This window comes from Octopus bimaculoides, chromosome 6 (assembly GCF_046866305.1).
Source record: "Octopus bimaculoides isolate indiv1 chromosome 6, ASM4686630v1, whole genome shotgun sequence".
NCBI classification, from domain to species: Eukaryota; Metazoa; Mollusca; class Cephalopoda; order Octopoda; family Octopodidae; genus Octopus; species Octopus bimaculoides.
Window position 1 is genome coordinate 81501180 of NC_142933.1, and position 11595 is coordinate 81512774.

General features: G+C 37.5%; 1 long non-coding RNA gene across 4 annotated transcripts in view; it reads left to right on the forward strand.

Moving 5' to 3' along the window:
- The window catches only part of LOC128248123 (uncharacterized), a 96343-nt gene extending 85257 nt beyond the window's left edge, over window positions 1–11086 (forward strand). For 3 of the 4 annotated variants that reach the window (XR_016242342.1, XR_016242340.1, XR_008264397.2), the window contains exons 2-4: window positions 73–274; window positions 5197–5310; window positions 6653–11086. This is a non-coding gene — a long non-coding RNA (uncharacterized LOC128248123). Of the gene's footprint in view, window positions 1–72; window positions 275–3809; window positions 4735–5196; window positions 5311–6652 lie in introns of those variants that run through there. The other variant, XR_016242339.1, reaches the window with a different exon arrangement.
- Window positions 11087–11595: the final 509 nt, after the last annotated feature.

An 11595-nucleotide genomic window follows, 5' to 3' on the forward strand; every position in this document is an offset into this window, starting at 1 on the left:
TAAAGAACCTGTCTAGAGCAGTTGAATTACAACAACTGTTCTGGCTTATTTTGTTTTGCATTCTGTGTTCAGATTCCACCTGAGGATTGAAAATCCTGCTGACAGCCAAAGGCTATTCACCCAACTACAGGAAAATAATTGATTATAAATAAAAGCTACAATGGGTAGTGAAGGCGTGTGGCTGTCTTCGAAATAAAGCAAATTGAATGACGATGAAGATGATGATGATGATGATGATATAACAACGACAATAACAATGACATTGACAACAATGGTAACTATCAATGACAACTCTTTCTTTCAAAAATGTATGGCCTTGTCCCTAAGTCAGAAATCAATATTAGCAGTTGTTGTCAGTTGCTAAGTGGTCGATGAAATGGCAAAGGGGATTTAAATCTCCGGCTCATGGGGCAGAGGTTGTTTCACAGGAGGCTTACTTGCCTCTTCTTGTCCAATGGGGGCTGGGGTAGGAGATATCGCTTTTAGCAGTGAGAATATAAACAGTTGTTATCTAAAGTTATCTGTAGAATCACAAGGAGTCTATTGTCCTTGAAAATGTAATTCTGTCCCTGGAAAATAAAGGAAGGATTTATTCAAAAATTTTTCAATGGGTCAGGTTAGTGGCAGCAGTTTTGAGCTTGTTATTGTTGGTGGTGATGGTATTGTAGTGGTAGTTGTTGGTGTTGTTGTTGTAGTAGTAATGGTAGCAGTAATGATAGTGGTGGTGGTGGTGATGGTGATGGTAATGTTAGCAGTGACAGTGGCAGTATTGGTGGTTTCTGTTGTGGTGGTGGTAGGTGGTGGTGGTAATGCGCAATGCTAAAACAACAATGGATGCATTTTTGCCTTTCTAGACAAACAGTAATATAAAATTTTATTTATTTAAAACCTAAAATGTATTCTATGCAGGATTTTATTGAATGCAGTGTATGCATGACTGGCTGTTATTTACAAAAGCTTACAAGTAAATTGTGTGTGTGTGTGTGTTTTGTTGTGGTTCAATTCTGGTTTGAGTTCTGAATGAGCAAACTTATGATCTAATACATTCCAGCCATAGTTGTTCCATCTTTCTTTCAGGTTGTGTAATTTATCTGGGACTATCTTATCTAAAGTGTCCTTCCATTTAAAACAAAAAAAAGCAAAAAACAAAAGCAAAAAAGGTTTATGATTTGTAGAAAATATGGCTGCTATTTCTAGCAGGTCAGACTACCACATAGAATTTCTTTTGTTGGCTCCTGTATGAGTATGTGTGTGAGTATACATTGTGTGTGTGTGTGTCTATGTGTGGGTGTGTGGGTGTGGGTGCATGTGTGTGTATGTATGCATGCATGTGTATGTGTCTATGTATGTGTGTTTATGTGTGTGTGTAAGAGAGAGAGAGAGAGAGCAAAGCAATAGAGAGGCTGGAGATTCTAAAAGGGCTGTCATTTTTGCATCCCCAAGTTAGCCCTGATCTAGCAGATCTGTAATCAAAAATGTTCCAGCCATGGCCTTAATTCAATGTCTTGTTCCTGTTTTTTTAAGACACTAGGGTATAGCTTAGAAGGTGTGTGGCCAGTGGTTAGGGTGTTGCAATGACAATCACAAGATCATGGGTTTAATTCCTGTATCACACCCTACAAATTTAGATAATTGGTTAATGTATATCAGTCCCCTATGGATTGATTAATGTATATCAGTCCCTTATAGACTGATCAATGTATATCAGTCCCTGACAAGATGGTCATGTCATGAATGCCCTTGGTCTGCTATCTGAGACAACACATATTTGGAATGTGGTAACCTAGAGTATGGGCATCTGGACCAAATAACAACTGACACAATGAAAGCTGTGATCTCTTCATTGTCATAGCTACCATCATCATCACTGTTACCATTATCATTGTCAACAAGTAAACAGGGACACTACTGTATGGTTGCTTGGCCTACTAGAAATAGCAGCCAGATCTTTTTCATATCACACCCTACTGTTTTAATAAAGAAAAGAACACATTGGATAATGTAGCCCAAGTTAGATTACATATCTGGAGATAAAAAATACTAAGCTGGACACTCCTAGATCATATTTGATGATAAGTCAACTTGATAAACGCTGACCTGGGGGCTAGACAACATCAACCACCACCACCACCACCACCAGTTATCATCATCATCATCATCTTCTTCTTCTTCTTCTTCTTCTTCTTCTTCTTCTTAGAAAGTGATATTTTCCTGTTTTTATATTTTTAAGTGTTTCAGCAAAAGAAACCAATAGAATAAGAGACAGACTTAAAAAAGATAATAAATGGATTGATTTGTTTGACCGCACCAAACATGGGCAGCCTTATTCTGAGGTATGAGTTGCATGAGGCATGGCTCATCATCAAGTGGGCCGCACTTCTGAAAAAAATTCCAAGTAATTTTTTTGTGTTAAGTATGCCATTCAAAAAGGTCTGTTGGCCACATTTTGTTCATGATTGGACTAAACCCTTTAAGGCTGTGTTCCACCATGGCCAAAACAGGTAAAAGATAAAAAAGTAAAAAAGATAAATGTTTCTCCACATTCATGAAATATTATAAAGAATTTTCACACAACCATTAACACTTCTCCTTGAAGTGGTCTCAACCCACTCTCCATCTCTCTCTCTCTCTCTCTTTTTTCTTCTGCTCTCTCTCTCTCTCTCCCTCTCTCTCTCTCTCCCTCTCTCTCTCTCTCCCTCTCCGTCTCTCTCCCTCTCTCTCCCTCTCTCTCTCCCGCTCTCCCTCTCCCTCTCTCCCCCTCTCTCTCCCTCTCTCTCTTTCCCTCTCTCTCCCCCTCTCTCTCCCCCTCTCACTCTCCCCCTCTCTCTCTCCCTCTCTCTCTCCCTCTCTCTGTCTCCCTCTCCCTCTCCCTCTCTCTGTCTCCCTCTCCCTCTCCCTCCCTCTCCCTCTCTCTCCCCTCTCTCTCCCCTCTCTCTCCCCTCTCTCTCCCCCTCTCTCCCCTCTCTCTCCCCCTCCCTCCCTCTCCCTCTCCCTCCCTCCCTCTCCCTCTCTCCTCCTCTCCCTCTCTCCTCCTCCCCCCCCTCTCTTAGTCCTTCAACTGCTAACAGAAATGTAACTACAATTTTTCACATTTTATAAGATCTAATGTTTACTGTGCAATGAAACAAGGAATAGATAAACATATACCCTTGCCCAATACCAACTCTAACATTGAAACTTTGAAAAATAACCTAAATAAAAAATATTCAGAATAACCTGGAAGATGTCTTTTTAAATGCTACATTTGAAGCTTATTTCAAGAAACCAGAATAGTTTATCAAATAGCCTAAATGATGTTGTTCTCAATGCCATAAATTAGGCTGCTAATTAAAGAAACCACACAAGTTTATTAAATAACTTACAAAATCTCTTTTGCAATGGCACTAAATAATGGTTTCTATTTCAACATGCCAAAGTAATTTATAAATTAACCTTGAAAATATCTTTCTCAGTGCACAAGTTAGGACATTATTTCAATAAACTACAATTGTTTACAAAATGACCAAGAAGATATCTTTTGCAAAGCTGCTAAATAGGGCAATTGTTTCTTTGATAAAACGGAGTAGTTTGTAAAATAACCTAGATGTCTTTCCTAGTGCACAAGTTAGGACATTATTGCAGGAAATTCTGAAGACATCTGGAAGCCACGGTTGAAGCCCATGGCGCTTTTATTGAATACATTTACTCTTTAGTATTTCAAGATATTTTTATGTAATTTTAGAAATATATCTGTTAAAATGAGATGTCAGTATTATTTTCATTTTTGGGTTACTGCTGAATTTTTTCCTAACTCTGTATATTTGTTTCAGAAAATAATAATGGCAGACCCTCAGTTTACTCTAGAAATGAAGAAGCATGCTGTTATTGTAGTTATAAAGGCTGAGAATAGCAATTTTGAAATATCTCGATTTTTAAAAGATGTTACATCATTCGTCTACAGAGTTTGTAAGGACTGAAGATGAAAATGTATCACCAGTATCAAAACAAAAAAAGTATTCTAAATGCTCTGAAATCATCAGAACACTTGAATTTATCTGGCAAGTTCAACAGACTATAGGTTACAATCCCAGAAAGTCTATGAGGTCAATTGCAAAACATCTCCATGTGTCAGAAGGAACAGTCAGAAATGTTGTCCACGAAGACATCAAATATAAGTCTTATATGATGAAGAAAGGTTAATTTGTCAGAAAAAGCAAAAGAAAATCACTACATCAGATCTAAAAGGCTCTTAAGCAAACTTAAAAATCCAGCAGAAGAAGAGTTGATTTGGTTTTTCTCAAATGAGAAAAACTTTGACCAAGATCAAAAAGTTAACAGAAGAAATGTCAGATGGTTATGTGCAGACCCTTCTGAAGAGTAAGACTACACTATCACACATGGCTCTAGTAACACAAGAATGGTTGGCTGAAAATTTTCATGATCACATAATTCCTAACATTTGGCCTCCTAATTCCCCAGATCTCAATCCATTGGACTATTACATGTGGAGCATTGTTGAGGAAGAGGTCAATGAACACACCCGTAACACCAAAGATTCTTTGAAAGCTGCCATAGTCAGAGTAATGTCTAAAATGAACCAGGACCACTTGATTTGAGCATGTAGATGATTTAGATCTCATACAGAAGCAGTTCCTGAAGCTGAAGGTGGCTTTATTGAATAACATTATAGAAAAGAATGTTTATTTTTATCCTCATTTATCCCTTTTTTGATAAATAAAGTTATCTGTTATTGTTTATCTGTTTATTTATAAACATAAATCTTATGCAACCTGTATATTACACACACACACATGTACGATGGGCTTCTTTCAGTTTCTGTCTACCAAATCTACTTACAAGGTTTTGGTTGGCCCAGTGTTATAATAGAATTCACTCACCCAAAAAGAGACTAAATTTAAAACCATGTGGTTGGAAATCAAACTTTTTTACCACACAGTGATGCCTGTACTCAAATGTCTTTTGTACTCTGATGTCTAAATGATGTAACAGTTTCTTCAGTAAACTACAGTAGTTTGTGAAATAACCTCGATGCTTTTCTCAGTGCATGGGTTGAGACATTATTTCAATAAACCACATGAGTTAATAAAATAACTCAGATGTTATTCTCAAGCCACAAAATGAAGTTACAATTTCAACAAACCACACTAGTTTACAAGAGAACTAAATTCCAGTAAACTGAAATTATTTTTTTTATAGGTGGTCAAGGTGATGTGTGTTGTGTGACCATCTAATATCGACTCATATCGGAAGGCTGAAATTATACATATTATGTGCCAGTTGGAAAAGAGAGGAGACACAACTGAGTAGAAGGTTAGGAGAACATTTATTCATAGGTTAACATGTGTGTTTGTGTGTGTGTCATGTATACAGAATAATAGATCGGCCATCTTGAGAGCAAAGTGTATGTGTGTCTGAGTGTGTATTGGGTACATATAAGAACAATGAAGAGGAAGAAAGTGAGTTTTAAATGAGAAGTTAGAGGAATGTTCATAGACACATAGATGAGAAATACCAGTTCGTAGTCAATTGTACACGGTGACAGAAATACTGTATCATGATGTTGTGGTGATGATGCAGAGCCAGTTGTGGTACATGTTGTACAAAGTTGTAGCTGTAATGCTGCTACCTGGGTCTATGAGGGGAAAAAACACACGTGGGAAACAAAATTTCAGAAGGCTGGTATTCATTCTGGGAAGGAAAGTAAGGAAAAGTGATTGGTGTGAAATGTGGATAGCGAACTGTGCAAGATTTCAGCATAAGGTAAAAAAGTTATAGCTTACGGCCTCACAATGACACCATGATCTCTCTCTAACAGTTCTTTTTTGTATGAAATTTCATCAAAAGAACTATCCTTACTGTGGAAAATCTTGCAGTTATCTTGTACACTTTTCTTGTATTTATTATTGTTGTACCTGTAGTTACACATATATATGTGTCTGTCTGTCGGTATATGTATGTGAGTTTCATTCTTTTGTTTGAAGAGGACGATGAGGAGGAAGAACAGATACAATGCTAATTACCTTTTATGAGCCTCTCAGGATTGGAGCTCATAAATCTATGGCAGGGTTAAGTTCATGCATATTGATATTCAATGTGAGTTTTACCACATTTATTAGTGTGTGTGCATGTAAAAGTGTGAGAGTGTGTATGTAGGCATGTAAATGTGAGAGTGTGTGTATATGTGCATGTCTGTGCATGTTTGTATGTTTGTGCGGTGTGTGTGTGGAAAGTGTTAGCAAAATTTATCTCCAAGGTGTTGGTGCAGCAGCAGAAGCAACTCCGCATAGAAATCGATCAGGATAAGCTGGACTGTGCAGACCACAACCCAGACTTCATGAAGACCATCATCACTAGTGATAGGACATGGGTTTATGGTCTCTGCTTGATGCATTCTGTCATCTTGCATGAAAATGAAAATCTAATGAGTACACACTAAATGTCTGTACTCTAGGAACTGCTGTGGCCTACTTGTGTGAAAATTTTTATGCACGTGCAGGAAGGGTGGCATCACCTCCCACCTAAAGGATTTTGCCCATGTGGCATTAGTTTTGGAGGGAAGAAATAAAGTCAGATACTTTTTGAACGTGCTTTGTACATTATAGAATTTTCTGTTTTTTAATTAAATGTATTTGTTCTTTTTTTATTTTTAAAGTTTTGAAAGAACCTCACAACACACAAATGACATTGAGATGTCTAAAATGTACACAAAGACCAAAATCAGGAACAAACAAAAGAAAACCCAAATATTATGAATATCTTCCAATCTCAATATGAAATTAAAAAACAAAAAAAATGAAAAGAGAAAAGGTTATTGACCTACAAAATGAATGAAAAACAAACAAACAAAAAAAACGAAAATTATGAAAAAGACAAAAAATGTAGAAACAAAACTAAATCTAGCAGCTCAGAATCTTAGTTATAATATTTCCAACTTAAATGATTTCTGATCTGATAGAAAAGCTTATCACAACTTTTAAGTCAAAGATGAACAATCTAGAACAGTTGTTGCCTGTTTATATAAATTATAAAGTGAATCCTCCACAACTTTGTGACATACTTATCAACTGAATTGATCTGTGACTGAATTCAGAATTATGATGTTTTCCATATTCTAAAGAACAAAACAAAATCAATGAATAATAATGAAGTGGTCGATGTCCTCTCACATGTGAGAGAGAGAGAGAGAGAGAGAGAGAGAGAGTGTGTGTGTGTGTGTGTGTGCATGTGTGTGTTTGCCTGTGTGTGTACATTTGCTATTGTGTGTTTGTGTGTTCATATGTGCATGTGTGTGTGTGTGTATGTGTGTGCATATGTGTTTGCATGCATGCATGTGCATGCGTGTGTGTGTGTGTGTTTGCGTGTGTGTGTGTGTGTGTTCATGTGTGTGCTTGTGTGTGTGTACATTTGCCATTGTGTGTTTGTGTGCTCATATGGGCATGCATGTACATGTGTATATGTGCATGTGCACATATATGTGTGTGCATGTGTTTGCGTGTGTGTGTGTTTGCATGCATGCATGTGCATATGTTTGAGTGTGTGTGTGTGCATATTTTTGTACATCTTTTATCTTTGCTTTTATCTTTTATCACTTACTTGTTTCAATCATTGGGCTGTGGCCATGCTGGAGCACTACTTTGAAGGGTTTAATCAAACAAATTGACGCCAGTACTTATGTTTGTATGTTTGGTACTTATTCTAATGGTCTCATTTTGCTGAACAACTAAGTTATGGGGGACATAAACAAACCAATACCAGTTGTCAAACAGTGGTGGGGGACAAACACAAACACATACACACACACACACATATGCTTATGTGCACACACACACGCACACATGATGGGACTCCTTTCAGTTTCTGTCTACCAAATTCATGTATAAGACTTTGGTCAGCCTGAGGCTATAGCAAAAGATGCTTGCCCAGGGTGCTACACTGATGCTTCCCCACTGATTCTTATTCACTTCCAGTTTACCCCTAGCTCTAAAAAGGGTTCCCTGTTTCATATTGTAGAGGCTCTGAGATTGTAAAATTTTGGTTTCTATGGCTGGATGCTCTTCCTAACATCAGTCACTCTACAGAGTATACAGGGTACCATCATCAGTGCTTTTTATGTGGCTCCAACACTTGTGTTTTTTATATGGCCTTGTTTGATTTCTCAGTACTTACTGGAAAAGACTTGGAAAGATAAAGTTCCATCTGCTTTCACAAAAATTAACTAAGTAAATAAATAAATATAAGTAAATAAATAAATATAAGTAAATAAACAATTGCAGCATGGAAGGTGTTTATAAGCCGTTTAAGAAACACACAAAAACCGTTAGATTCACTTCAACTTTTAAATTTAATTTGCTAAAATATTTCTGTCGCTTTGAGACCGCGACCTGTTCACTGACAAAATTCCATGCTGTATCTATAAATAAATAAAATATATTTAATTTTTGTAACAGAATATAATAAAGTATTTCCCTGATGATCCATTGAAGTAAGGTATCCAAATGCACTTCAAACATCCAATGCTGAGTTCTACGAGAGGAGGTCAAAAAATATTTGCACTTTTGCCATAACATATCTTTATTATTGTCACACTGCCTTCTGCACATGTGTGCTTATAGTTGGTACTATTGTGCTCACATGATTGAAGTTTAAGCTTGATCACACCGTTTTTCTTTCTGGCTTTACAGTGTAGGCCTGACCACTCCACTAGCAATGTGTATCAAAGAAAAACAAAGAGCAATGGTTCAATTTATCTGGTCAGGTGTTAGAAAAGAGGTGTACATCAACAGTGCAAGATACAGTGCTTTGCTGGCCAACAAACTGAAGCCAGCAATTCATACCATATGCCGAAGACTATTGTTGAAGAAAGTTTTGTTGTTGCATGACAATGCACGTCCATACATGACTGCCCCAGGCCATTGAAACCATTAACCAATTGTGCTAAAAGCCTCTGATGAATTTCAGCACCTAACACACCTTTTGACCAGAGAAATCAGATCACTGCTCTTTATTCTTCTTTGGTGCACATTGCTAGTAGAGCAACCATGGTTACACTGTAAAGCCAAAAAGAAGAATGGTGCGATCAGGCTCAAACTTTGATCACATGACCCCCAATAGTACTGACTATGAGCATGCATGCACAGAAGGCAGTGTGACAATAACAATATGTCATGGTGAAAGTGTGGATAATTTTTGACTTCTCCTCATAAATAACAGTAATCGTGAAATGTATGTAGGAATTCATATCATCATCATCATCAACATTTCATGTCTATTTTCCATGCTGGCATAGGTTGGACAACTTGACAGGAACTGGCAAGGCTAGGGGCTGCACCAGTTTCCATAGTCTGTTTTGGCCTGGTTTCTATGGCTGGTTGCACTTCCTAATGCCAACCACTCCACAGAGTGTACTGGCTGCTTTTTTATGTGGCACCATCACAAGTGCTTTTTAAGTGGCACCAGCACCAGTGTTTTTTATGTGGCTCCTTAGTTTTAGGATCTCAAATCTGTTGTGGTGGGTGGGTTTTCTCAAGTACAGCAATGTGCCACATGTCTTAGTCCTCTGTCGTCTCCTTCATAAGTTTCAGCATTTTAAGATTGGCCTTCAGTATTTTGTCCCATTTTCCTGGGTCTTCCCCTTCCACAATTACCCTCCACTTTAAGTAATCAGCCCTTCTTTATGCAACTGTTTTCATTCCTCTGCATCATATGACCAAACCTAATAATTTATCATTGTATTTATCTTAATTTTCCAGTAAGTAAATAAAATTTGTTGCAGTGTGTTTATAAAATACAACCTATGGTTATAAACAGCATTCCTTTTGTGGTTGTATGAGGTAAATAAATCGCATAATCTACCTTTCTCTCTATCAACAAACACACAAATTGACACAGCTCATTCATCATACTTGATGTTTCTTTTTTTTGAAGAATAGTGATGATATTCTGTATGTTGCTGTGTCAACATCCTGTGTTTAGTGTGTGTGTGTGTGTGTGTGTGTGTGTGTGTGTGTGTGTGTGTGTGTGTGTGTGTATGCGTGTGTTTGTGTGTGTGTATTTGTGTGCATTTGTGTGTGTGTGTCTGTGTGTGTATGCATGTGTTTGTGTGTGTGTGTGTATTTGTGTGCGTTTGTGTGTGTGTGCGTGTCTGTGTTTGTGTGTGTGTATTTGTGTGTGTGTGTGTGTGTGTTGTTGATTTTTTCACAATGTATGTACCGGTCATTACTCTTTGAGAGAGAGTGAGGGAGAGAGAGAGAGATCGAAAGAGAGAGGGAGAGAGAGACCAAAAGAGAGAGGGAGAGAGAGACTGAGAGAGAGCGAGAGGGAGAGAAGAGGGAGACGACAGACAGACAGACGGACGGATGGATAGACAAAGCGAGTAAGAGAGAGACAGAGAACCTATTAGTAACATAAACGTATCAGTAATGTTTGAAACCTTTGGCACTGAAAACCTTTTCCTTACAAAACTGATTGAAGATCATGCTTCATGCTACTTTAATAAACTTCATGACTGGAATGCAAATTGATCGAAGACCATAAGAAGCAGAGAACACAACATAAGGAAAGGGTCACTGATGTATTGTTTTTTTACATAGATACAAAACCACAGAATTTGAGAGAGAGGGTTAGAGTCGATTATGTCAAACTCACTATTTCATTTGTACTGAAGTGCATTTATGACTGTGAGTTTAAGAAGCTTGCTTCTCAACCACATGGTCTTGGGTTCAGTCCCATTGTGTGTCGCCTTAGCCAAGTGTCTTATGCTAAAACCTTAGGCCAACCACAGCCATTTAAGTGGATTTGAAAGATGGAAACTGAAAGAAACCCATCACATATGCATGTATGTATGTAGGTATATATGTATGCATGTGTGTATACATGTGTGTATGTATGTATGTATGTGTATGTATGTATGTATGTATGTATGTATGTGTGTGTGTGTGTGCGTGTGCACGTGTGTGAATGTATGTATGTTTGTGTCTTTTGTTTTGACATCATGTGATTGCTGTAAATGAATGTCATACATTTCCAATATTCTGTTAAAAACAGGTAATAAGGGTTGGTGACAGGAAGGGCATCCAGCCATAGAAAATCTTCCTCGGTATACTCCATCCAACCCATGCAAAATGGAAAAGTGGTGGACATTAAAACGATGACAATGTAGACTTACTTTATCAACACTAGAGGGCTGAAATGCAATGAAGAACTCAGTGGGATGATGAGATCAAAATCATTAATATATCAATTATTGCCTATTAGTCAAGAATTTTCCTTATACACATGAGCCTTTTTAATTGTTTCTCTCTGGAAGGAGAAGGAAGCACCTTGTGGGAATTGTAAAGGTGATGAATATATTGTCATGTTTAATAAAATCATGCTAGTTTCCAAGATCTTAAACTTGTTAGACATCCTAATAAAGAAAAAAAAGAATTATATGGATATAAAATCTTTTTGTCATTTCATTAATAAAGAGAAGGCTACTAGAAAATGTCTGTGGGTGGCCTGGCCTTTGTTAGTCTGAGAATCACTGGTCTAACTAGTCAGCTTCCAGACACACAAACATTCATTAAGAACCACTTGAGTTCATGGCCATTGTAACAT